The sequence below is a fragment of the Momordica charantia genome (genome assembly GCF_013281855.1).
Source record: "Momordica charantia cultivar OHB3-1 chromosome 4 unlocalized genomic scaffold, Mcharantia_2.0 BLBB01000004.1, whole genome shotgun sequence".
NCBI lineage: Eukaryota > Viridiplantae > Streptophyta > Magnoliopsida > Cucurbitales > Cucurbitaceae > Momordica > Momordica charantia.
Window position 1 is genome coordinate 19,272,173 of NW_028275162.1, and position 5,155 is coordinate 19,277,327.

The 5,155-nt window shown below is 34.2% G+C and overlaps 1 pseudogene; it reads left to right on the forward strand.

The window, feature by feature from the left end:
- Nucleotides 1-585: 585 nt before the first annotated feature.
- Nucleotides 586-3,185, forward strand: LOC111010545 (pentatricopeptide repeat-containing protein At2g20540 pseudogene; annotated as a pseudogene).
- The last annotated feature ends 1,970 nt before the right edge of the window (nt 3,186-5,155 follow it).

Below are 5,155 nucleotides of genomic sequence, written 5' to 3' on the forward strand. Positions count from 1 at the left end.
TCACTGTACTTTAGGGTATATATTTTAATTATAAACCTATTATTTTAAAAGTTTCATTTTGACTCAACCGCTTTAAAATTTATTTCAAAATGATGTCAGTTAGAAAGAAGAAAGAAATGTGATGTGGTGGCGAGGTAACATAACTGTAAGTTGTAAAAATAGAAATACATGGGATCACACCATGAGTTAATTTTGATAGATGACACATTATTTTTAATACAACCCTAGCATAGTAAGCAAAGAATGAAATGAGTATCCATACTTCTGTAGTACTGTCAAAATTTAGGAACCCAATTTAAATTATAATACTTATGTGTATTTCTATTTTTACAACTCATCGCCATGCCACATTTTCGTGTTCTTTTTAACAAAAAGGTCGACGGAACGTTGTTTTAAAACAATTTTAAAAGTTGATGAGGGTAGAAATAAAACTTTTGAAACTACAATTTCAACTAATTTTGTATAATTCAACCAAATTGAAACCAATGAAATTATATAAAAGGTTGATTTTAAAAGTTTTAATTTTATCACCAAAAAAAAATAATAAAACAAAATGCCAATGAGAGTTTTTCTCTTTTTATCTGTTTTTTGTTTTTGCTTTCGAAAAAAGTCCAAAGATTTGAGATTGAATTGAACGTCTTGAACTTGGAGCAGATTTGAAATCAACATATAATTTAGATAACAACACACAGTCCCTTTTTTCTCTCGGGCTAGATTTCAATCCGTTCGTCCAAGAAGGCCAGTGACGGTTCAATCGATTTTGGTTCCTCCTCTCTGTCTCTATACGTATCGGTTAAACTTTTGAAGTTGAAGTTTTCAATCCTACTCAGAAGCTTGAAAATTTTTCCAATTTTTGTTGGATTTAGCTGCATAGTTTAATTGAGATTGTGTTCATTTTTTCGGGAAAAATAGCGAAGCTTTTGTTAGATTCAGTCCAGAAGCAGCCCCACAGAGTTCTTGAAGACCACTTCATTTCTCTGTTACGATCATGTAAGACAGTGGCGCTTCTTGAGAAAGTTCAAGCCCAGATAATTACCCACGGGTTTCAACACAATGAATATGTAGCCCCAAATGTTGTGTCTGCGTGGGCTAATCTCAAGCGAATGGCTTATGCCCGCCATCTGTTCGATCATTTTCCTGACCCAAAAGTGGCGCTCTGGAATTCAATCCTCAGAGGGTATGCCCACAACGAGTTTTACAGGGAAGTGGTTCTTTTGTTTGGGAAAATGAAGAGCACGGACGTGAGACCCAACTGCTTCACGTTCCCTCTTGTTCTCAAATCTTGTGCCAAAATCAATGCATTCGTGGAAGGGGAGGAGATTCATTGTGAGGTCATTAAGGGTGGGTTTAGAGGGAACCAATTCGTGGCTACTACTCTGATCGATGTGTACTCTGGTGGGAGGGCAATTGGGTCTGCCTACAAGGTGTTTGTTGGAATGCTTGAGAGAAATATAGTAGCCTGGACTTCCATGATCAGTGGCTACATTTTGTGCAATGATGTGACATTTGCACGGCGGCTGTTCGACTTGGCACCCGAACGAGATGTTGTGCTGTGGAGCATTATGGTTTCTGGTTATATTGAAATAGGGCATATGGAGGCAGCAAGAAAGCTGTTTGATGCAATGCCGTACCGTGATGTGATGTCTTGGAATACAATGTTGAGTGGTTATGCAAATAATGGGGACGTTGAGGCTTGCGAGCATCTGTTTGAAGAGATGCCCGAGCGGAATGTTTTCTCCTGGAATGGATTGATTGGAGGGTATGCTCATAATGGGCGTTTCTTTGATGTATTGAGTTGTTTCAAACGGATGCTACTCGATGGCCAGGTAGTTCCCAATGATGCCACCCTTGTGACTGTGTTGTCTGCTTGTGCGAGATTGGGAGCTCTTGATTTGGGAAAGTGGGTGCATGTATACGCTGCGACCATCGGGTTTAAAAGAAACATTTATGTTGGAAATGCATTGATAGACATGTATGCAAAATGCGGTGTGATAGAGAATGCAATGGAAGTATTTGGGAGCATGGATTCAAAAGACCTTATTTCATGGAATTCTGTGATCTGTGGCTTGGCAACTCATGGATGTGGGGCGGATGCGTTAAATTTGTTTCACCGGATGAAGAACTCTGGCAAAAAACCGGATGGAATCACCTTCATTGGGGTATTGTGCTCCTGTACTCATCTTGGATTAGTTGAAGAAGGCATCTCATATTTCAACTCAATGGTCCATGACTACTCCATTGATCCTCAGATTGAGCATTATGGTTGTATGGTCGATCTATTTGGCCGAGCTGGTCTTTTGGACCGGGCAATTGAGTTCGTGAAGAGGATGCCGATCAAAGCAGATGCTGTCATCTGGGCTGCCCTGCTAGGTGCGTGCAGGACTTACAAAAACATTGATTTGGCAGAATTAGCTCTTCAGAAACTCATTCAGCTCGAACCCAAAAACCCTGCAAATTACGTCATGCTATCGAATATTTATGGAGATCTTAGTAGATGGAAAGACGTTGCACGGTTGAAGATTTTAATGAGGGACACCGGGTTCAAAAAGTTGCCAGGATGTAGCTTGATTGAGGTAAATGATAGCGTGGTTGAGTTTTATTCCTTAGATGAGAGGCATTCTCAGAGCAAGGAAATATATGGAGTCTTAAAGGGATTGATGAAATTGTTAAGATCGTATGGATATGAACCAAATATTATGGAACTCCAGCAGGGTTCATGAACTAACCTTTTTAGTTATTCATATGGCATCTTACCCACCTACAGTATTTAACCTCAGCTATTCGAAGTTCGGAACTAACCCGATACAACACACACTCACACCTACAACAATTTAGCAGTCCTCTAAGTTATAACGACGTCTACGTGCACTGTTCATAAACGCGAGATTGATTGTCAGAAACCGTCTCCCGCCCCTCATACGTTCGACACTTCTGCTAGTCGGGCAACATGCATACTCATCCATCTCATTCTTGGGTTGCTCCCTCATTGATCCTCAATCTAACAACATGATTTTGTCTGAATCTTTTTGCTTGTGTTATTTCAAACTCTTTTCCCTTATCCAACTTATTTGCAATATTTTGTACAATGTTAGTGTTGTTGAAACCCTGCTTGAGCTACATAAGAGGATAATCAGTTAAGTGATATAAGATGGGAAAAGGAACAAGACTTTGATCCTTGTGGTATAGTTTTCTTTGTCGGTTTTTTGTTGCATTGGTTTGAGGCTGTAGGATGAAAAAATACGTAATTATTTAAGGTTTTGTTTTGGTTAGGAAAGAAAAACATGTAATTCTTTAGGTTGATTTTATCCGATGGTTATGTGACCATTGAATTGAAGGGATTTTACCCATCAGAATGTGGTTTTATTTTATAATTCATAATGTTCGATGTGTATTGTTGTATATTGTTATCTTGGGAAGAATGTAATACGATTAAAGGTAGAGTTTCATGTTTACTCGGAGTTGGATGTGAGTTAATTTAAAGAGCGACTTTAAAGTAATTGACATTTTTGTAAAAGCTGCGGTAAATTCACCTTAGAAAAATCTAATACAACTAGAAGAATGAGTACCCGAAAAGCCTCATTCAACTATACGTTAGTCGCACATCTTAAAAAAAGCAAACTTAACTAATTGAGACATTAATTGTACCATTTAGTAGAGTTTAAATTGCACAATTTATTCAAATGTTAGTTTAAATTGACAGAATTTAGGTTAAATTCAAAAATCTTAGGTGAGGTAAAAGAATTGAACTATAATTAAATTGACTTTAACCTATTGGTTTACACTTGAGGGTGAAATAGTCTTATACTTTCTTAAACCTTCTCGGAAAATCAAATTATAGTGTCACCCAACCAAATGCATTCACAAAAGGCTCACAGTTGAGGAAGCCCAAATAATCAGATCTGCTGATCTTTGTGGGCTTCCATTAATACCCTTAATTAGAAAAACACACACAAAAGAGGAAAAAAAGGGAAAAAAAATCTCAAATAGCCATTTAAGAAATAGCCACACTCTTAAAGAAATTATATAAATTATCATTTAATATATTTTATTATTTTATGCATTTTTATTGTATATTCTGCCCTTCACCTTACCAGTAGGTTAAATATTGATTGTTTTAACTATGATATTAAATGGGAAAATTATTAATTGTATTTTTATATTAAATTTCTATATAATTTAATTAACCATTATGATAATTTTTTTTATTTAAAATTTTTATTATTATATTTAATTATAAACAATGGATACTTATTATTAATTAAAAAATGATGTAAATTGGTTAATCTATTGAATTTAACTCAATTGATTAAAACATATATTTCTAACCAGAAGGTAGTAGGTTAAAAAATCACTAACGTACTAAAAAAAAGTGGAAATTGGTTGTTATGAGGAGTTTTGTATCAGATATGTATTTTAATGTACATAATATACTATATAAATACATTTGCTTTATAGATTTTCTATTCATTTTAATATATTTAAATTCATTAATATATTTAACAATTTGTTTGGGATTGTTTCATTGGACAGGTTCATCAAGAAAAAAATTAACATTTTGTTTGTAAGTATCAAATTTGTACATTATACATATATATTATTTAACCATTGAATATGCACATTATAAATATATGTCAACAATGTATGTGTCAGATGTTGGATATGTACATTATTTTAGATGATTTTTGAATAATTAATTGAGTGGCTTTAGCATATTGGATAGGAAGGTTGATGCAATTGGCTTACGAGATTAGCCAAAATGAGTACATATATATGGAACAAAACAAAAACAATCCCTTAATAGTTTAATCAATTTTTATTTTTTAATAGTATGATCACTTATGTAGTTGAAGCTAATACAAAATGATAAAATGAAGTGACATAATGTAACATAGTCTATATTAAATTATACAACATGTCACCTAACTTGAAAACCAATTCAATAATTTGTTTTTGTATTAAACATTAAATAACTATTAAATACCGATCGACCCTACATGTTTTTGTACATGTTAAGTTCGCTAATTATTTTATAGAGAGAATCACAAATTGCACCTATAAGAGTTGCAAAATATGTAGATTATACCCACATGGTTTGAAAATGTTTTAAATTGACATACATGACACACAATTCCATTAAAATTTAATAATACAATTT